This window comes from Mesoplodon densirostris, chromosome 2 (assembly GCF_025265405.1).
Source record: "Mesoplodon densirostris isolate mMesDen1 chromosome 2, mMesDen1 primary haplotype, whole genome shotgun sequence".
Lineage (NCBI taxonomy): Eukaryota > Metazoa > Chordata > Mammalia > Artiodactyla > Ziphiidae > Mesoplodon > Mesoplodon densirostris.
Window position 1 is genome coordinate 137629975 of NC_082662.1, and position 22519 is coordinate 137652493.

The following is a 22519-nucleotide window of genomic DNA, read 5'->3' on the forward strand; positions in this document are numbered from 1 at the left end:
ACCTGAAACCTCATGCACAGTTGGAGGGGGGAGGTAAGGGGGGCATCTAAGAGAGTCACATGTAAGGAAGTGGGGAACCTCCAATTTTCCAGGGGTGTCCCCATCAAGCCCACTTCTTAGGCAGACTTGGTGTGCAGTCCTTTGACAGGGAGGTGTGAGAGAAGTTACAAAATTGACCAAGTCAATACCCCGTAGTGACAAAGGGCATCTGACACCCCACCCCCGCACCCCCCGCCTCGGTGGCTGTTTTGCTTGAAAGACCAGTGCCCCTGTCTTGAAGGAAAATGATCCACATGGGAACAGTGGCCAACCCTAGGCCCCTGTTACCTGTGCGTTCAACTCCAGTGGGAACCTGGGTGGCTGGCTGAAGGCCCACTTTCGGGGCTGGGGGCCCCCGAGGATCCAGCTTCGGTGGGGCTGGAGGAGGCAGGCCCTGCGTGCAGTGCATCCACTGCAACTGCTGAATCTGCATCTCCTCCTCGGCCTCAAATTCCGTGAACCTGGGGGGTGACGGAGGCACAGGCCACCCTGAGAAAATGGCCTGGGTTCTGGAGCCCAACAAAGGCAGCCAAGAATGAGGGATTGGGAGAGGATGTGCCTTGGCGCTGTCAAGGCCCTGCAAGGTGCTGTCCACAGCAGAGAGCTGCTCCTGGAACTGATACAAGATCTGGGACCCTTCCTGCCTCACCAGCACTGGAGAGCATTCAACAGCATAGAGCCAGGTCGCTGCATTGAACCAGGTCAACGGGACACGTGGCTGACCCAGGGGGCACCCTCCTCATGCCCCCCATCCAGAGCCACATGAAGGGCTGACAGCCAGAGTCTGGAACAGGCATGTGTTCCCCACAGGGGTCCTTGCCCGAATCCAGGACCCTGGGTTGCGACTGAGAGTCCTGGAACATAGACCTGGAGACAGGGCTCAGGACAAGCTGGACGATGTGGATGCTGAGCTTAGAGGACAGGCCTTCCTTTCCTCTGAGAGGCGCTTGTTTGTTTGGTTTTGTTTCTTAAACCAAGGGGATTACCGTGGAGCAAACACTGGAAGGGCCAGAGACCTTTGGGCTGACGACAGCTGGCTTCCCCAGCCCCTTCAGGGATGCCAGGGTACCCACTCAGGCCACTTTTCATGAGGAGAGGGGGTCCCAAATCTATGTCAGTGGCCGCCGTCAGCCACCATGAAGGAAGCAGCAGGCTGGCGGGTGGAGCTCTTTCCCCGGCCCAGCCCATATGGCCGGAGTTGGACCCCTACTGGACTCACAGCTTCACCCTGCCCCGTCCTGAGACCTTCATGTCAGGGGAGGGCAGAGCTCCTGGTGGAGGAAGGACAGAAGACCCAAACTCTCAAGGTGAGGGAGGGGTTTCTGGAGGACTGTAGGGCCTCTGGGCTGCGGGGTCCCTGTTCCGAGCGACAGCCCTTCTCCTTTGTCCTCTCTGATGAGCACCCCCACGGCCAGACCCTGCCCTCACCCACTCGCCTCACCCTCCACGCAGCCCCTGGGCCCAGGACGCTGACTCACTTTTGCGCCATCTCGTAGTAGATCATCCGGTCAGAGTTGCTAATGTGCTGCCATTCCTGCACGGCCCTGCACAGTCCCTCCTCCAGCTTCATGGTCGGCTTCAGGTGGGCCAGGGATCGAAGCGCTGGGCTGTAAGCACTCGGGGTCAGTCTCCGTGCCCAGGCCAGCCCCCACCTGCCTGACCCCACCCGCCAATGTGGACCACACATCACTCAACACAGCATGACTGAGCCACAGGAGGGTGAGAGGCAGGTGTCTGGGACGTGGCAGAGACAAGCCTTCCCGGCTACCGCTGTCACCGCCTCACACTCCCTCGAGGATGACCATCCACTCCCAGGCCAGAGCTGGGACACTGTGCCTTGGGGAGCTCTTTTCCTCTTCAAGGCTGCCTTTTCATAATAAAAATCACTATCATCAGTGAGGCGTGGCATGTGCCAGGCAATCTGCTCACACTTCATAGATTAGCCCAAGGAGTCTTCTGCACGGTCCTCTGAGTGAAGTGTGATTGTCCCCTTTTTACGAGGGACCGCAGGTTTAGGATGGAAATGCCTGCCAGGCTCACAAATCTAGCGGGAGAGAGCCCACGCCCTTAGGAGAGCTCTACCATCACCCTGTTCCTACTGGAATTCTCCACAACAACGAAGTCCAGGCGTGCATTAAGCACACTCCGGGGCCCCGCCCTCCTCCCCCTCCTCCGAAGTGACCTCCCCCGGCCACGTACACTCAAGTCCTGTATGAAAGGAGACGGCAGCACAGGAGAGTGTGGCATCCACTCCTTGGCTCCTCAACGTACACCACGACCCTCTCTGACTGCAAGTCGTCAGGCCATATGACATTGAGAATCATGGAAGAACAAGCTGGCTAGCCTCACAGGGGGGTGGGGTCAGTCGAGATAAGGCACATTTCAGTCATGATGTCAGGGACTGGCAGGCTCGCCCGTATGGCCGACAATGTGCCTTCCCATGGCATGGACATCGCCCTCACACCTTGCTTCCAGGATCCCTAGAAACCTAACCTGCGAGTCCATCCCCAGTTCCTCTTTATCTAAGAGCTCCGATAAGCTCACGACCCCCGGAGCGTTCACTCACATGAGAAAGCAGGAAAGAGCTTCCGCATCAGGACTCTGGGGAAGGTGTCTCCGGGCCAGTGGCTTGAGGCGCTGCCACCGTCGGAAGTTACTGTACACGCTCTGGTGGTTCGAGCAGTCCTCCTGCGAGGCGTAGGGCTGGTTGGTGTCCAGGCTGCCCTCCCTGGAAGTGCCGTGTGGCCATGGCCCAGAGTTCACCGGGCGAATGTTAGGGGCCATCTGGGCAGCTGGTGGTGGAGCTTGAGGAGGAAAGCCTGGGGTCCAGCCTCCCCTGCCAGCCTGAGTAACTCCAACAGCTGGAGCAGTCACAATGGTCTCCATCGCAGGGGTGGCTAAGAATATGGGTGCAGGACATGCAGCACTCCCGCTGAGGGCCCCTGGAGCGCTCCAGTTGAGGGGGCCCTGAGGAACGATAAAGGTCGGAGTCTGGGGGGCCTGCACTGGCCTCCCTTGTGACCTGACTCGGACAGTGAAGTTGCAAGCCCCAGGGGCACGGGGGCCACAGCCACCGTTAGCCACCAAAGGCATCCTGGGGAAAGCCGGCAGCAGCAGGCCGCTGCCAGGAGGGAATGCGGGGGCGATGAGAGGTGGCAGGTGCTGCTCCCAGGGGGGCCGGTGCTGGGCGCCAGGAATGGGTGGAGGAAAGGACACTGCCGTGAAAGTAGACAAGGAGGCACCGGGGTTCATGGGGACATCCGTTCCCAGCACTGCAGATGCTGTTGAGGCAAAGGAAAGGAGTGAATGGAGGAGGAGAATGGGCAAGTGGGACTGAGGCTTTCTGCGGCATCAGAGTGTAAATCACAGATGAGAGACACTTGGACAGGGGAAACTGCAGCGGGCAAATATCTTCAAGTGATTTTCATGCCCTGACCTCCAGTTGAGAATTATTCCACTGGTGACCCCACGCCCATCCACCAAGCTCCCTGACCCCTGCCTGCCAAGAAGAAATTGCCTCAGCAAGAACTCACTTGGAGAGCCTCCCTAAGGCACACCCTGGCACCTAAGCCTCACAGGCTGTCTCCCAAGACCTGGAGCTGTGTGGACATCCGCTCTGTGAGAAATGCCCCTCGGCCGGCGTACTAGCAGGTAGGGGCCTTCTGCAAGGTAAGTTCTAGGCCCCCAAAGGCCCTTTGCGGACAGGCACTGTGTGAAATATTAGGGCCCCACCTCCTCCTCAGTCCTCCTTTTCCTGATGCTCAGTATAAACCCCCTCTTTCTTTCCTAGCCTCACAAAACAAAACAAAATGCTGGAAAATATCTCTAATGGAATCCTGATACAAACCCATGACACTGGCCCAGAAAGCACCTGCATCTCAGAACAACCCACAGCAGATACGTAACATGGGCCAGGTCCTGCCACCCCCTCCCCAGTGCCCAGAGTCACTGTCATCAGTCAGGAGTTCTGTTCCTAGGGGCTTGGGGTGGTCTCAGAAGTAGGCACGTGTCCCTTAGATTCTGTCATTTCACAGCCAGTGATGGCTGCAGAGGATTAAACAAGGGCCAGGGAATTGTCATGTTACATTGGTCGTGGGAGTACAGACCGCCTGTGGTCCTTTCCCTTCCAGCTCCCAATAACGGAGAGACAATCTGAGATGCAGGCATAAGCCAGATGCCATGGTGATCAAGTTGTCTGAAACACATCCCCGTTCAGGAGAACAAGGTACACACCACGGTGCACCTAACGAACCAGAACAGATGTCATAGGACGTTTAACAGTAACACAGAAGATCATCTGCCTGATCCTGGGCTACACTCCTTCCCCCTTGAAAAGAGGAAGCAGCCTTCATAGACATTCCACCCGAACCAACCCCACTCCACATCTGTTCCCTGTCCATGAAGGAGTGACATGAAATAGGAACAAACTCTTCCTCTCAAGGCAGCCTGAGGGTCCACCATGAGATACTGGACAAGATGAAGTAGGTCTGAAGTACTGCCATTCCACAAAAGGAAGAACAATTCAGAGCAACTCAGAACCTGAGCCCTCTGTTGCCTGAAGTTACACGTAACGGTTGCCCATCCCCTGTTGAATCCAAGGCAACAGTTACCTGAACTGAGAAGTGAGCTCTGGGCTGGGAGGAGTGGACCAGGTGTGGGCTGCGGCAGTTAGAGTAACCCCCTGCCTAGCTCTCGGAGAGGACACTTCACTGCAGCTCTGGCCACACACAGCCCCATTGAATAGTTTTCTCACCAAGACCATCTCTCCCCACGGCCCCCTGAGATACAGTATGCTCCTGTTTAAATCCCTTTGAAAGATATGGTGAGGCAAGCTTCAGGTGCCTCAGGAACACAATACAGCTCTAGGCTTTCCTCATGACCCTCCCTGTGTCACCACCAGGACATCACACACATCCTTACACACACGTTTCAAAGTGGCTTGTCTCCCTTCTAGAAAGAATCAAACTGTCTGCTGCCATCCTTTCTCCATAGCCAGGGCAATTCCTCTTGATCCACCTCCAACGACCCCTCCTCCCCAGGGCAGTCTCAGGTTTCTTCAGGCTCCCCAGTCTCCCCAGGTGAAATGTCCTTTGTGCGTCCAGTGCTCTCTTCTCCCTCTACTTCAGTCCAACTATGTGCCCACAGTTAAGTGTAACGTGTGAACCCGAAGGATGTGAGGATGGCAGGGTCTCTGAGAACACACCCCCAGCCTATAGGCTTACCTCCTATTGAAGCCATCCTGCAGGCTTGGGCACGGACTACTGCTGCCTGGAAGCCTCAATGAGAAAAGTCAAGACCAGGAGCCAGAGAGCGACCTGCTTCAGCAAACGCTCGGGATCCAAGTCAACGAGGGACACGTTTGAAAGTAAACAGGAAGATGCGGGCTGAACCGTTCTGCGGTGGGGGAGGGGCAGAGGGCACGTGGGTCGGGGTGGCGTGCGCCGGGGGGACATTCCACGAGGGATCTGGCAGGTAGGCAAGAACCGGAAGTTCCTTCCACCTCCCACAGTGGCAACACAATTGGCGTGTGCCTCTTTAGGCAGTTTATAAACTGTTGTTTTGATTCACGGCACCGAGGTTGACCATGACAGCCCCTTCCTTTCCTTTCACGTCTTTATCCATCAACCTAGGTTTTTTGTTTTTTGTTTTGGTTTTTTTTTTGCGGTACGCGGGCCTCTCACTGTTGTGGCCTCTCCTGTTGCGGAGCACAGGCTCCGGACGCGCAGGCTCAGCGGCCATGGCTCACGGGCCCAGCCGCTCCGCGGCATGTGGGATCTTCCCAGACCGGGGCACGAACCCGTGTCCCCTGCATCGGCAGGCGGACTCTCAACCACTGCGCCACCAGGGAAGCCCTGGAGCTTTTATAATGAAGGAAAACTTAAATGATTTGCAACCAATAACTTCATACTAGAGGAATGGTGAGGCAAAATATTGTACCCAGGCACTCGAGAAAGGCAGGCTTCCTTGTTGCTTCCTCCCTTTGTTCAGTCATTCAACCAATTATTTACAAGATTCTCACTCATAATTCTGATACAGTATTTGAAGGACTCTTCTCAAGGCCACTGATACAAAAATTGCACTGTGCAAAAATTAGCCAGTCCCAATTCTGCAATCACTTTTGTAATACTTCAAAATCCTACACCCCACAGACAGAGATAATCAAATTAGACCAAATCTAATTTGGGAAGACCAGTCACAGGAGGGAGTATCTAAAAGTCCTTTGGATCATGATCTCTGACTATTCCTGCACAGAATTTGGGGGCGGGCATTGACTACTGACAAAAAACATCTCTGGACATGCATCACAAAACTTAGAAGACAGTTCATTTCCACTCAATCACGAAACATTAAAGAAACGAAGAGATACCATGTTTGTGTCTTGTGGAGTTTTCAAGTCTGCACTTGGAGGCGCTTAGTGCTGTTACAGGTGAGGGGTCTTCAGAGGCATCCTGTTGAGTGAGAAATGCTCTAATCTTGCATTTGACCAGAAAGCGGATCTGATGATTGAAGTTTCTTTGGGAAGTATTACAAAGTCAGGTCAGTAAGTTGATCCCGCTACTATTTTTGTTGTTGTTGTTTTTTTATTGTCAACTGAAATTCTGCAAGATATTATAAAAAAGGAGGGAGGGAAAGTCAAATTGTTCCCATACTACCTGTTGAAATTGGCCCAGATTGTCAACTCTTTCTCAAAATTATTAAAAAAAAAAAAAAACCCAAAACCGTACAAAGGAAACACCTGTGAACACTGAGAAAAAATATTGCAGTAGAGTAAATGCGTTGGAAAAACTCTAGGAACGGAGTCAGGAGACAGTATCTTAAGAGTGTTTCCCAGGTCTGAAATTCTTTGCTAGCATTGTTCTTTAACGGAAACTTCAGGTGTGCTAGGAAAAAGGACCTACTGTTTTTTGAAAGGCATTAACAAGAACCAAGGAACTGCAGTCCAAAAGGCATGAAAGTACTTGCCCCAATTTGAGGCTACTGTGCTTACAGCGGAGCTCTCCAGAACTCTTTGTAGCTAAGTGCATGGGTTTCACGAGTGCAATATAAAACTCACGAGTGCACATTTCACAAGAGCTGGTCTTAAGAAGAGACCGTCACGAAGGTTCCCGGCGAGGAGCGTGGCCAGAGAAGTTCCGCAGCGTGCCCGAACCTCCATTTCTCTCCTCTCCTGCAGAGACCTCCGAGGCCCGCGCACCCCGCGCCTGCACGCCCGCGCATGCCTGCGCACGCCCACTGGGGCGGGTCTCTCGGGCAAGCGGACCGCCGTCCTCCAATGGCTCCCGGCGTCTGTTGGGGTAGTTTGCTCCGGAAGACAGGAGCGCATGCGCGAGCACGGAGGGTGGGGCCCCAATGGCTGTCCGGCGGGGGAGGGGCGTGTCATGGCGGCCTCTAGAGTCAATTCTAGGAATCCTGAGGTAAGGGGTACGGGGACTTTTCACCCCTCAGGTGTCACCGCTCTGCGCTGTTGTTCACCCTGTGGGTTATTTGTGCCCTTGTCCCTGTAAGGAGACTCCCCACAATGTGGATTCACGCCCCCATAGAGCTCGATTCCCTTGAGATGTTTACCCCAGGATTATTGACACCACTGGGGAGCCGGCTGCATGAAGGGTTCAGTGATTGCGGGGCCTACAGTGGGGGGTAAATAGCGTGTGCGAGCTATTAAACAGGTGCCGTTCTAGTCTGCGCGTTGTGAAGAGTACAAAAGCTAGAGGGAAGTTCTTGCGAGTTGAAAACCCTCATCTGGTTCCGAAGGTGTAGCTCAGGTGATTGGAAAATGAGTGAAGATGGAAGGAACACACTCATCGTTTCACTAGTGTCTTCCTTCTTATCATAAAAACATCAGTCAACACTTATGTTCAAAGTGCATTCTTTTGTCAGTGATGCGAGCAACTTTGCTGAATGTGGTAATAAACATGTATTTGTAGTCTGGTGTCAAATCATGATTGATTTGCAAGCATAGATGGGGTCTGTACATATTTAATTGGTTGGTGGGAATCTGATATGTAGTCAAATATGTGGGTTGGTTTTGTCCGTGGATATTTGTGTTTGAAGGGAGGTCATGCCTGTGTTTTTGTGAAAGTGTGTAAGAGTGAGTGTTGTATTTGGAGGGTGTTGAGATGTGACGCAGGCATACTCAAGGAGTTGGTGGTTAGGTGTTTGTAATTTGGTGTTTGGGGAATATGTTTACATGTGTTTTTTTCACCCATGAATTTGGGGATTTGTGTGTGTCTCATGGTGGATTTGGAAGGATTATCTGCATATGCATAAGGGCAATGTCAGGAAAAGTAATGGTGTATATGACTTTGGGTGTCCAGTCTGTTTATTTTGTATATTTGGGGAATGTAGGCTGATCATTTGTGTATTCAGGGCATGTTGTATGGTTATGGGGTGTTTGTGGGTGTGCATTTTCAGGAGCTGTCTATGTATATTTGGATGTGTAGAGGGCAAGTCTGTGACTCTTTTATGGGGCTGGTGGATGTTGAATGTGTAGGTATGTTGTGTTTGTATGATCCTGTATTCTGCAAGATGGCAGAGTTAATTCTGTGTGAGAGGTTGGGAATGTGGGGTTATGTATACGCCAGTAGTGTGGTACTGTGTGTGTATTTGGAACAAAGGGCGTATAGGGTGACATTATTGCCTATTTGTAGTGTACTGGGTAATTGTGGTTCTATTTGGGACTTGTGGAGAGTTGTGTGTTAAATGAGTTTGTGTGTGTGTTCAAGGGGCATGGCCACTTGGAGGAATATTTGCTGAGGCTGTGCATTTGTAATTTTCAGTAGGAGCCTCTTAGGCTTATGTATTTTGGGAAGTGAGTATATGTGTATCTGATAGAGAGGTGGGGGTTCTAGGTTTCTACAGGGAAGATGGACAATTGCATTTATATGTATTAGAAATATGTGATACGGGTATTTGTTAGTACTTGCATATGTGTGAGCTGGCTCCTGATAGCTAGGGATAATTTGATATATGGAAGTTGTTTCATAAATGGTTTGCTGGAGATATTTCCATGTATCTTACTTGTGTATTCTAAGCCGTGTGCGTGTCCATCATCAGGTGCATGCATTATCAAAGTTTGATCATAAGGTATGGAGTTGTTAGGAGTATTCAAAGTGTATTTCTTTGGAGAACGCTAGGGTGTTTATACATGTGTTTGGTAGGAGTAAGAGGTGGTCTGTCTATATATTCAGGGTGAGGGTAGAAATATATATATACACACACACATATACAGTTTATATGTTGGGGTAGTGGTGGGGAGCTTGTATTCTGAAGAGGTAGCATAATGTATAGTGTTTGGGAGGGGATCCATATGACCAGGGGTTAGGAATATTTGCATGTGTGTGTCCATAGGTGTGTGAGAATTGTGTATGTATATTAGTAAGAGTGCAGAGGTTGCCGGTGTTTTTCTGTTTTGAGTGTGTCTGAGCATTTGGGGTGTATACTCATGAGTAGTTTGTGGGTGTGTGTATTTGTGATTTGTGAGTGTATCAGGAGGATTAGAGTCCTCTATGTGTCTATTTCAAAATGTAATGCCTGAAGAATTTAGTGGTGTTGCTTGTATGTGTGTTCTCAGTATTAGTGAGGTGGACTTATATGTACAGTTGACCCTTGAACAACACGGGTTTGAACCACACGGGTCCACTTATAGTGGATTTCTTTTTCAGTAAATACTACAGGACTACTACAGGATCCATGGATGCAGAGCCACTGCATGGAGGGTTGGCGCCCTAACCCCCAAGTTGTTCAAGGGTCAGCTGTATTTGATAAGTATAGGTTATTTGTGTCTGTGTGTGTTTTTGAGATCCTGGGGCTTTTTGGGTATGTATTCTGCGAGATGTGGGAGTTTAGTTTGTGTGTTTGGAAACAAGTAGACTGTGTAGGTTATGTGTGTGTGCAGGAATCCTGGAGTATATGTATTTTAGGGCTGTGGGATTGCATATGGGTCTTTTTTTGGGTTGCACATGAGACAGTTGTGTACTTGGTGAGCCTGTGTGTTTAGGTACTCAGTGTGTACATCTGGATGGCATATTGGTTGCACATGTTTGTTTTCAGGCCCATGTTGTGTGTGTATATATAGTTGTAAGAGTGGAATGTGAATATTCAGGGTGAGTAAGGTTTCATCTGTAAAAATTTAGGTAGTAAGAGGTGGTCTGTTTGTGTATTTATTCAGGGTGAGGGTAGAAATGCACGTGTGTGTTCAGGATATATATATATATATATATGTATGTATATGTACAAACACATATGTATATCTGGTATCTTTTTGGTTATATATCTGTGGTGGGAGTTGAGGGTTCTACTTGGGGTGTAAGTGGATTCTGTGCACATATTCACAGGAAAAGGTATGGGATGTGCTGGAACTGGTTCATAGTATCTTGGGAGAGTCAATGGTGCATATCTCTTCCCAGCTCTGTGTTTAGTGATGTCAGGTGGGTAGCTTGAAATTGGTCATGCTGGGAATATTTATACCATGTAGATACCATAAGTGAAGTCTTTCCCGCCTTTCTCGGAGAGCTTTTTATCAATCACTTGCCAGCGTACCACTGATATGCATGTTTGGATGTATGTATGTATGAAGCAAGAATATTTGGGCATCGGTGGGTATGTATGGGACACTTATGTGAATTGTGAGTGGGGCATCTGGGGCTATGGGCCTTTGTATATGTGCATTGACCCTGGTAATTGTGAATCATTGCATTGCTCCTATCAGGTTGGTCTGTTCTTTAGGGCCAGAGAATCCCCAGAAATGTTGTTGATTCCCAGTAGAAATCATGCATATGGATACAGGGGTGTCTGTACCTTAGTCAGGTGGACACTCCTTCAGCATTTGTGTGGTCCTAGCATCTGGGTCCCTAGAAGGAGGGGCCTGGTGGACAGATGGCCATGCAGAGCAGAACCTTCACAGGTGTGTTGTTGGCGTGACAGGCAGCAATCAGAAAGTCATGGGGCTTCCTGGCTAGGAGGTCAGATGACCAAGGGCTCTCCCAGGAAAACCCCCTGAGAATCAGTTGGACAGCTACAGGCGTTACTGGCTCTTCTGTGGCACAGCTGACGTACAAGGACACCCTCCACATGGGGTCCAGAGCCATGTGTCCCTGAGCCCAACTGCCCCAGGGTGGTGGGAACTGTTGCGTATCAGGCTGGTCAACTGTATCACTAGGTCTCAACCAACCTGTCTCATGGAAACCTAAGACCTCACGGATAGGCAGGACCTCTAGGGATCACTGAGCTTACAAGGACAGAGGTAGGGAGGCTTTGTCACTGAGGGAGAGTTGGGGACTGAGACCTGGAGAGCCTGGGGCGTCCCACTCTGAGGAGATATGGCTCTGATGTTCCCAAACCCTTTAGACATGTTCTCTGTTCTTTTCTGAAGGCTCAAGATGCTTCTAGCAGTGGGAAGCTTATCTCAGTTTCATGTTTCTCTGATAGGATGAACTGACCCTTTTATTCACTATTCTACATCAAGCTGCAAACCCATCAGAGGGAACCATGTGATCACTGTAGCCACCAGCTGACCCCACAGCCACCTTGTGCCTCCCTTGGAGCCACCCAAGCATTTCTGCGCCTTCTTTATGGTGAGTCTTGTGGCCTTTTCTCTCTCATTGTGACTCCTCCTGCCAATAAAACATGCTGTGAATGTTAACAAAAGGAAGCCTCCACTAGAATTGGAGACTGGAAGGCCCATAGAGGGAGCTCTCATGCCGTGTCCCTCATCATCAATTACCCCCACAGGAAGAGGTCATTTACTGACCCCAAAGAGGAAGTGCAACCCCTTTACTACCCCAGCTGGAGGAGGGAAGACTTCCTTCCTGGCCAGCAACAAGATATAGAAAATAGAAATAGCTAATAGAAAATTCCGCAGTTTAGCCAATGAGACGCCATTGTCACCTGAAGTTTTACTTTCCTCCAGTGAACTTTCATTTTTTCCCTTGATGATGACTTTCTTTCCTTGTCCCACCCTCCTTACTATACAAGCCTTCTGGGACTTCCCTGGTGGTCCAGCAGCTAAGACTCCACGCTTCCAATGCACGGGGCATGGGTTCGATCCCTGGTCGGGGAACTAAGATTTCCACATGCCATGTGGCATGGCCAAAAAAAAAGAAAGCCTTCCATGTTGTGTAACCCGTTGGAGTATCTCCCTTTCTATCAGATGAGATGCTGCCTGATTCATGAATGGTTTAATAAAGCCAATTTATTCAAAATTCAAAGTAAATCTTCCAATTTACTCAGTTAAATTTTGTTTTTTAATACATTGGTGGCATGCAGAGGTGGCCACTAACAGTTTAATATGTATCCCTCCAGAAATGTTCTGTATAAAAATATGTGTGTGCACTTTTCTAAAATCCACTCTTATGATTGCTACTGCTAACAAGATGATTTTATGATTAAATGCTTATCTTTTTAAAAAGAAAAAGGTAAATATATTGGTGGCAGTGATGGGATCTGAAGCAAATTTCTGATAACATTTGGGACAAGGAGAAACAGGTGTGGTGCCCACAACTCCTTAGAGTTCACTGTCTTTCTGGCCATTCCTGAAGGTTGTTGGTAAGCTCCTCTTGGTTTGAGCTCCATTCTCTTTGCGTTTGTGCTCCCAATCTAATTGGCTTTCCTTTACAGGGCAGGTCAGTTTGGCTGGTAGAGGATTCTCCCTGAGGCCAAACCCCTAGCCTTTCAGATGGAAATTCCCAGGACACAGTAACATCTCTTGGTGATTGCCAGTGTATTTTTGAGTGGTAAACCACAGCCCCTAATTTGTTCCCCGGATTCCACACTGCGCACTGCTGACAGTGTAGTCTGCACTCGCCCATCTGTTTGGAATCAGCCCCCAGTTTCCATGCTTGGAGCTGTTGGTGGCGGCTATAGTTCTCCATTTTGTTTGGAATCAGTTTGCAGTCCCCCTTCCTTGGGTTTTGCCGGTTGGATCTTTGTCCTCAGTCCAAGGATCCCTGGGAATTGGTGGTGGTGCATACCAGGCCTTCTTTTGTCCAGGACATAGTAACATCTCTTTGTTACTGCTGATATATTAAGGCGCAGTTTTCTTGTGTGTTCTTTTGGGTTGACAAAGCTAAGGAAATGAGATCTTTTATCGCCAAAGAGTTGAGAATGCCAGCTTCTGGCACACCTGCTTATTTTATATTTAAGAACTATGGTCCTGGAGGTTGTAGATATTTAGAAAGATGACAAAATTATACTAATATTGATCTAGAATTACAGTGGTCATTGTGGGGCATGTTCCAGTTAGACAAGATTGTTCATTTAAGGAAAACACTAGAGAGCAAGGGTTCACAGATTGCACAGGGAGAATGAGATGCCTGCTTTACTCGGTATGTAAAAGTTTACAGAAGGTTTCAAGATTCCAAAATAGCTTCGTTTAGAGACTTAGAACAAAAAGCTAATGCAAAATTAAAGAGACAAAAGGTACCTGAAACAAAAGACCACTGGACGGATGTGACTGCAGATTTAACTCCTACTGTCCCCCCCTTTCCTTTTTCACCTGAGTACTCTTGTTTTACTCATTTTCTGTCTGAAATACTTTTCTATTCCAAAGAGAATATTTAACAATTGCCATTTAAAGTAAAACTACCTGAGGTTGCAGGTGAGCCCCCTCAGGTGTCCTTTACCTCTTGGTCAAAGATTGAACTGAGAACTGTAGTTAAAGAACTCTCTAAACCTAGGGAGGAACCCCCAACATTTTTTGAAGAATTTAGAGTCACTGTCAGGGCGTATGTCCCCAAACTGCTAGATCTTTATCCGCTTGTACACATGTTGGTAGGACTGGGTGAAATCCCAGAATGGATGTGGGAAGCAAAATGACATAATCCCTAGGATGATATTCAAGATCCTCAACCTAAAAAGGCTTGCAGAATAACAACTAACCTTTTATAAGGTATTCCTAAAATCTTCCCTGCTCACACTTGGTCTATTATTAATTGGCCTAATAATGATTGATCTATTATTCACTCGTACAAACAAAAGAGGGGTGAATCTGTGGAAGACTTTAGAGCCAGTTTGGCAGCTCTCTTTTTACAGCAGTTGGTGTTCCAAGGAATAAAAAGGCCACTCAGCCTGCTTTAACTGCCCTCTTTGTAAATGGATTATCTTCTGAGATTAGTGGATTGATAAAAGGGCAGAAAAGAGGGTGGGAGGCTCTAGGCCTCACTGAACTCGTGACTATAGCGGAGCATTTTGAAAGGACCCTGGAGTAAGATCACAAACAGAAATCCACCAAGCTCATAGCCTTACAGTTACAATAGCTCTAAGGCAAGAGACACAAAATAACACCTGGGCCTCCCCCATTACAACCTCCTAGGGGTCCATGATCAATTCGATGACCCAAAGTTGATGTTTCATTTGTAATCAGTGAGGACACTGGAAAAAGAGGTGTCCTCAAAGGTCCTATGCAAACTCTTCACAAATGCTCTCATATCTGTCTCAAAGGGAGGGCCCCCCATGACCCTCTCCCCTAGTTGGCAGAACTCCAGAGGTTCTCTGGTCAACTATTACCAGCAATGACCTTAAACAGCCCAGAGGAAAATATAATGAAAAACTGCCAAATTTTAGTTGATACTGGAGCTATGCTTTCTACTTTAAACCCCACTCTCATATTTTACTTTGAAATCTACATTAAACTCTAACCCTAACTGTAAACATAATTACCTAACCCTTTAACACCCTACCCCTAGCCCTATCCAGAGCTGTGCTTTCTACTCTAAATCCCACCCTCAAAGAACAACAGGTCCCTCTGAGTAAAGAGGATGTTTCCATAGTGGGAGTACCTAATACAGTTCAGAGAGAATTTTTATCTCAACCAAGATTCCTTTTTGCTATGCAATATAGCCCCAGTTAATCTATTCGGTAGAGATCTCTTTTCTAACTTAAAAGGGTCGGTACATTTTGCCTCCAGTGGAGATCTCACCTTAAAATTTCCTGATCAGCCTGAACCTGATCATTTATGTTCCTTACAATCTGTCCTGGACATAAAAGCGGAAGTTCAACAAAAGTTCCCTAATTGGATGGAGATGCCTGCAATTTGGGGGGCTACTTCTGACAGTGTTAACATCAGAAGAATAAAAAAATGCAAACCTATAAAGATTCAGATAGATGTAGCTAAACCTCTCCCTAGGTTTCCTCAACAGCTATTAAAGCCTGCGGTCATACAAGGTCTCATAGCTATTGTAGAAGACTTAATTGCCCAGGAGGTAATCATTCCTGTACTCGTCCCTGCAGCATGCCAATCTTGCCTGGTTGGAAACCTGGCAGGATGGCGATTTGTCCAGGACTTGGGAGCTGTTAATAAAAATAGTTTTTCCCTGTTTTCCTGTTGTTCCAAACCTAGCCACCGTTCTGTCACAAGCTTCAACTGCCTTGCAATGGTTTACTGTTGGAGACCTTTGTTCACCTTTCTTCAGCATCCCGGAGGCCCAACAGCCAATATCTACATGCCTTTACTTGGAACAATCAACAGTATACCTGCACTTTTATGCCTCAAGGGTTCACTGGGACCCCTTCTTTTTTCCTCCCAAGTACTTCACCAAGATTTAAGTACCCTCTAGTTCCCTGAGAAATCAGCCTTTTTACCATATGGAGATAACCTCCTGCTGTACTCAGCTACTGTAAAGATTCCATAAGGCTTTCATAAAAGATTCCATTTATTTGCTGCAACAGTTAGCTGAGAAAGAACACAAAGGAAAAATTACAGTTATCCGTAGACGCTGTTCATTACCTAGGACGTAATCTAAGCACTGAAGGAATTCAGCTATCTCCAGAGAGAATTAGGCTGATACAGGAACTTCCTAGACTCACAACTAAGTGCTAGCATTGTGGATTTCTAGGTTTAGCTGGTTATTGCAAGCTCTGGGTTCCAAATTTTTCTGTTACCTCTTCCACTCTATGAACTTATTAAAGATTTAGTTCCTGAACCCTTTGCTTGGGAAGATAAACATAAGCAGGTTTTTATAAGGCTAAAACAAGCACTGCAAGAGCTGCCTGCCTTAGGGTTACCCAAATGATCAGGTTCAGGTTGATCCGGAAACTTTTTTTTTTTTTTTTTTTTTTTCCTGCGGTACGCGCGCCTCTCACTGTTGTGGCCTCTCCCGTTGCGGAGCACAGGCTCCAGACACGCAGGCTCAGCGGCCATGGCTCACGGGCCCAGCCACTCTGCGGCATGTGGGACCCTCCCGGACCCGGGCACGAACCCGTGTCCCCTGCATCGGCAGGTGAACTGTCAACCACTGCGCCACCAGGGAAGCCCGATCTGGATACTTTAAGGTGAGATCTCCACTGGAGGCAAAGTATATTAGCCCTTTTAAGTGCGAAAAGAGATCTCTACTTAATAGATTAACTTTAGGTTATTCAGAACCTTTTACTTTATTTGTGCATGAAAGGCATAATCAGGCCGCGCAGAACTGTGTGAGCATGGTAGTAAACATAGACCTATTGCCTGTTATAGCATACAACTTGATTCAGTTGCTTTTGCCTGTCTCGGTTGTCTTAAGGTTATAGCCACAACTGCAAATTTAGTGGCAGCCTTGGCAGATTTGACTCTAGAAAATGAAGTTTATTTGCAAACTCCTCACAGTGTCCACAGTCTTCTTAACGCTGAATTGACAACATTTCTCTGCAAGTATCACTAGATGAACTTCCTGTGAAATCCTGCTTTCACCACCTAATCTTTAAACGTTACAACGTTCTCAATCCTGCTACACTACTACCTCTGTTTCACAAAGGTGAGGGCCGTGACTGCCAGGTAACAGTGTCCCATGGGAATTCCCTGGAAGTCCATTGGTTAGGACTCCGAGCTTCCACTGCAGGGAGCGCGGGTTGGATCTCTGGTCGAGGAACTAAGATCCCACGAGCCACATGGCGCGGCCCAAAACAAAAACAAAACAAACAAACAGAAAACAGTGTCCCATTTTGTGATACCGTGTCCTGAGTAAAGATGTTACCAAGTCCAAGCTTGCTCTGCTTGCCGCACGACAGGCCATAAATCGGAGATGAGGTGTTGAGGCAAGGAATATGACTTTATTCGGAAAGCCAGCAGACCGACAAGATGGCAGAGTAAAGTCTCAAAATAACCATCTTATCGGGGTTTGGGTGCCCGTTTCTTTTATAATACAGAGACGGGGAGGAGATGAGGAGGTAAAGTAAGAAGGCCATAGGTTTTGTGAATAGCCCCTGGAATGGCCAGCCTCGGGGAGGAGATGTGTTAGTTTCTTCTTAATTGTAGCCACCCACAGGTGGAAGGAGTCCATATGTTTCCCTGAACAAAGGCACTTTGGTTTAACATTCAGACAGAGCGACAGGGTTCCCCGAGGCAGGCCATTATGTACAGGTACAGACAGTATCCTTTTAGTGAACAAAAGCAGCGGAAGGCAAAGGTTAAAGTAAAAGGAACAGATCCCATGTGGAGTCCGATTTGGCTCTTCCCTGTTACAATTCCCTACTGTCAATGTCCATCCCACAGTCTTGTGGATAAAAGGGGGTGACGGCCCTTCTAATTGCTTCGTCAGATGGATCTTTCCGGGAGTGTCCACCATTGGTGCCAATGTTCCAAACGTTGGGTTTTTGTTTTTTTTGTTCCTCTGTGGAAAGTGTCTCCTTTACACCTGTAACCTTAAAAAAATATTCTCAGCCTAAAAGTTGAGAGTTATGATCGCTTTGATGGGAATTTTGAGGGCTTCAAGCCTGGGAGGCAGCATCTCAAGTTAAGGAATTTAGCACTTTTCTATGGACGGGAAGATGGAAGAATCTGGGTTCACTGAAATCATTCATTTGATATGTACCTCAGCTATCCGGGGCCTGTGTCCTACATTCTCATATCCTGAGTTTCGTCAGGGCTCACCGGCTCACACTGGGGGGCTGTAGTCGCTAATGACTGATGTGTGAGGAAGTATTCCATTTCTCAGATCCTCTCCTCTTGGTCAGGATTTTTTTTTTCTTTCTTTCTTTTTTTTTTTTTCTTTTTGCTGTACGCGGGCCTCTCTCTGCTGCGGCCTCCCCCGCCGCGGAGCACAGGCTCCAGACGCGCAGGCCCAGCAGCCATGGCTCACGGGCCCAGCCACTCCACAGCATGCGGGATCCTCCCGGACCGGGGCACGAACCCGTGTCCACTGCATCGGCAGGCGGACTCTCAACCACTGCGCCACCGGGGAAACCCTTGGTCAGGATTTTGACCAATATTTGGGAGACATTTCAGGATCAAATTTTGTCCCACGGCGCTGGGAGGCTCATCCCAGGTCAGGGGAGAATTCTTGTTATGCCACTCCAGGTGCTAGTTTTTGGATTAGGCCCTATTGATAATTAAAGAGCTTCTGGATCCTCTATCTAATTATGATCCAGGAGACATTTTCCCTTGTTGCTTTCTCTTGTACCTAGAATCACACTATTACAATTATTTCATGTTATAAATGTGGTCTATTTCCTCAAGATGTTTAGCCATTGAAGTATTGTTGGAGGCCTGGTTACATACTGGGTAAGAGACTGTAAGAGACACCAATCTTATAAAGTAGACAGGATATAAGTAATGCAGCTAGTACCGTTAACGAAGACACAGTACAGCAGGGAGACACAAAGAGCAAACAATCTGGAAACAAAGAACAATGATCAGTATAACTACTTGTAATCCAATTGCAATAGCGAGCGACCAGAGGTACCATAACTGATTTAGTGAGCCATCCGCTGTTTCAGTGTACCAGCAGTGCGTACTTAGACATGCATGGCTTAATCTTCGAGACAAGCATATGCTACTGGCAGGACCACCCATGTAGAGAGAAAAAGATAAATGTTTCAATTCTGCTTACAAGGGTATAATTTAACAAGTTACTGTAAGTCATAATTAGTTTAAGGAGAGCGTTTTGCTTACACCTGGAAAACACAGATTTAAAACAGTCATTTTTCAGATAGAAACCATAAAAATTATAACCAAAATTATAACCGTAATTATAACCCTTTTACCCAGGCATGTGCAACTAACCGTTTTTGTTAACAGCTTTATGAAGCCATCAGGTTTCCCATTAGAATTCTTCAAGTTCTTACCCAGTTCACCTTTATGGTTTGAAAATCAGAAACTTGTATTTATCCAAAGGTCCTTTCTATAAATCTTCTTGAAGAGGAAGCATTTTTGCAAAGGCATCAGAGTGAAACCATACCTGTGTACAATGGCGAAAGACTTAAGAAGGCACGTTTAAATCTGATGACAGTGCAACTGACAAAGTAACGTGGTTACTGCGGTGACATGCAACACTTTCAGATAATAAAGAGAATTCTGACTGGTAACATTTTACCAGGACATACCAAATTTTAGGAACTCCATATAATCTGTAGAATACCTGTGTCATTTGGCATACAATAGAACCTAAGAAGATTTATTGCTTACTTGACAACACTTCCCGTGTAATTCAACCTAATTAGTTAATATCTCTCTTTGGGGTGTTTCAGGGGCCCTTTGAAGCACCCCAAAGTTAGCTAGAGGTCAAAGGAACTTCATTATAATTTGATTTGGGAAGTTTTGTCAAAAAATAAGAAAAGAGTTTAAAACAGTCAGATAGGGTCACATGTCACTGTGAAACAATAGTTATTCACTTAGCCAAAGTAACAATAAAAGATTTCAAAGGCAAGTACAGAACAGATCTCTTAAAAGGTAGAAAAACTTAAAATCTGGTATCAAAGGCAGTCTAAAATCTTAAGAAACCTTGTCTTCTTAACAGAGAGAAAAGCGAAATTGAAGTTGTGCACCAGCTTACTTTTAAAATGTATTTACTCAATTAAACTTATTTTAAACTTAGTCCTGACCACATACAGAACTCTTTTTTTCAGGGTCCACTTTCCATAAACGTTCTGCCACTTACTTTAGCACAATTCTGACTTTCAAGTGGTCAGATATCTGGAGAGATTAATTTTAGATAGATCTTCCTAAAAGATAAGTATTTTTAAAAGTTCACCTAAAGCTCTTATCTCATTTGCATTTTCTTTCCTTAAAAGTTTCTTCACATCAAGTTATTTCCTTGCTGACAAATTTGCAACAAATATAACAAGATTTTATTTAGCTTATACTAAAGCTAGGCACAATAAAAGTATTGTACTTAATGTTGATGACTCTGACAGTATGTCTATATTAATTAGATCAACAAATGAACGTTAATACCAGGTCTTAATTAATATTGAATATTTCCCAGTTCACATGAACCTGAAGCTCATTTAGCTCAGTTTCTCTTGTATTTAGAATAGTTTGGTGTGCAAGTGCATACTTTTCTTTAAGCCAATTAAATAGAGCTCATCCACAAATCAACCTCAGCAATGTTATCCAAAGACAAAGACACATACAAGGACACAAACATACAGAGACGTCATGGTTGTCATTTCAGAATTTCAGCAGAGTCAGGTACAGCCACGTGAAGCCCACCAGTTTACAAAAAGAGGTTGGATTCAAATTAGGTTTCTGGCAGATGGAACAAGTCAAACTCACTTGTCTAGATGGCTGAATTTTTACAGAAAAGACACTTAGGTTTTTTATTTATCCTTGATAAGTCAGTTTCTAAATTACTTTACCGTCTTTCAAAAAGGTGCATTTTAAAAAGATGGCAGAGATGAGAGTTCCTGAGAAGACCAGAAAGGACATTTGCATCTCAAAGATACAGGCAAGTTTTTCCTAGGATGACTTGGTTTCCCCTTTGTTTAATATTTACAAGCCTCTTAAGATAAACAGGGAGGGTTTGGGGAGTGGTATCTATTGGAGAGTCAATCAACTCGTTCCCCACTGTCAAAGTTCCCTGGGGCTCCTGTGGGGCAATTAGAATCGGAGGCCTCAAGTCCAAGGGAGTCCCCTGGCCTCTTATAGGATGTCCGCACAAGGGAACTTGCCCTGCTGTGGATGTGGCTCCCGGTTCAAATTGGGTGGCCTGTGGAGTCTTAGATGGTGATACTAAATCAGGCTCCTGTGCTCTGGAGGTTAACACAGAAACTTCTATTTGATCCCCGTGGGTAGGGGAAACAGGAGGTGGTGAATATGATGGCGGCATGGGGGGAGGGTGGGCAGTTGGAAGAACTGCCTGTGCAGCTTGCTGTTTTGCAAAACACTTCTAACTTTAGCGAGATCCTATAAAAATTGAGTGAGCCATTTAGGGGCTACCGCCCTTCTGATCCTATATTTTGGGTCCGCACCCTATTACAATGGTATACCATGTCTTTCTTAGTCTTAGGCTCGGGGCTATGTTACACCCATTTATCTACTATAGGCCCCAAAGGGCTCTCCTTCAGGGTAGATGGAGTATTTCCCATTTTGTACTTCCCATTTTGTACACCAAAACGCAAAAGACGCAAACAAATTCTGGCATCAGTGCACACAAAACCAAGACCAAAACCAACGAACCAGTTCCCAAATCGGTTCTGAGCGGGGGTAGTGGTGTAGAGAGCAGCCGTCTGGTGCAGAAGCCCACAGGCAGCTAGGAGGAGCTGTGTTAGTCCAAAGGCTTCGGGACACATAGTCCATTCTCAGCCCAGAAGGAGCAGCCAGGGGGAACCAGGGGGAGAGCTTGACTAATTGAGCTTTGTGCCTGCTATAAAGCTTATTGTTTAGCTCTCCGCCAGTAAACTATGGAGGGTTTGTACGTGGCTGCATAAATGGGTCTAAGAATGATGGACAAGTGTGGTATTTGTTGCCTCCAAAGTGTGGAGAGACCTAAGTAAGCCGTGTTGGGCTTGCTATAGTGTGTTGGGGGGCTGAATAGTTAACAGCTGAGGTTTAGCTGCAAGAGGAATTTCCTGGCTTTTAGAGGATCAGTTAATGCCCAGAAATTTAATAGTTGTGGACAGCCCTTGAATTTTATGTGGTGCAATAAATAGCCCACCTGTATGTTATAGATGGGTCACCAACCATGTTAGGGCCTTGTGTACCAGTCTCCTGAGGGGCTCTGGATTAGAACATCCGTATAGTGCCAGACGGTGCAAGGGGACACCAGGTCTTGCCAGCAAAGACTGTGGGCAATAGCTGGGCTGTTAAGATAGCCAGTAGGCAGACAGGTTAAAACATACTGGGTGCCTTCTGAAGTAAAAGTAGACTGCAGCTGGGACTCCTTAATAACTGGTACTGAATAGAACATAGTAGCTAGATTGTCACAGCAAAGTAATTCCCTGGAGCCCTTTGGATATCCTTAATGAACTGGACAATGTTGGAAATGGGAGCCTTAAGAGTGGGGATCAGCATTTATATTTCAGTAGTTGATTATAAGGCACCACTGATTAATAGCAGGCTTTAATAGCAGCCAAATGGGGAAATTGAAAAGGAGAAATGGTGTGTTTAATGACTTCTTTTTTTCATAAATTCTGAATTATGGGCTGCAATCCCACAGCCCCCTGTCATACATGTTATTGGGGGATATTTACTGTCTTAGGTGGCAGTCTTATGGGCTCCCAATTTCAGCTTCCACCAGGAAGGCCAGGAATTTGGGTTTGTTCCAAATGGCGTTGCAGTATATCAAGGCATCCA

General features: G+C 46.9%; 1 long non-coding RNA gene across 3 annotated transcripts; it reads left to right on the top strand.

Moving 5' to 3' along the window:
• Nucleotides 1–33: 33 nt before the first annotated feature.
• On the top strand, nucleotides 34–20675 carry LOC132484422 (uncharacterized). 3 transcript variants are annotated; one of them, XR_009531183.1, is made up of 3 exons: nucleotides 34–3708; nucleotides 11467–11612; nucleotides 20598–20675. It is a non-coding gene; the product is annotated as an uncharacterized LOC132484422 (long non-coding RNA). The 3 variants fall into 3 exon arrangements; XR_009531185.1 differs by having other exon boundaries at nucleotides 34–3690; XR_009531184.1 differs by lacking the exon at nucleotides 34–3708 and adding an exon at nucleotides 4174–5404.
• The last annotated feature ends 1844 nt before the right edge of the window (nucleotides 20676–22519 follow it).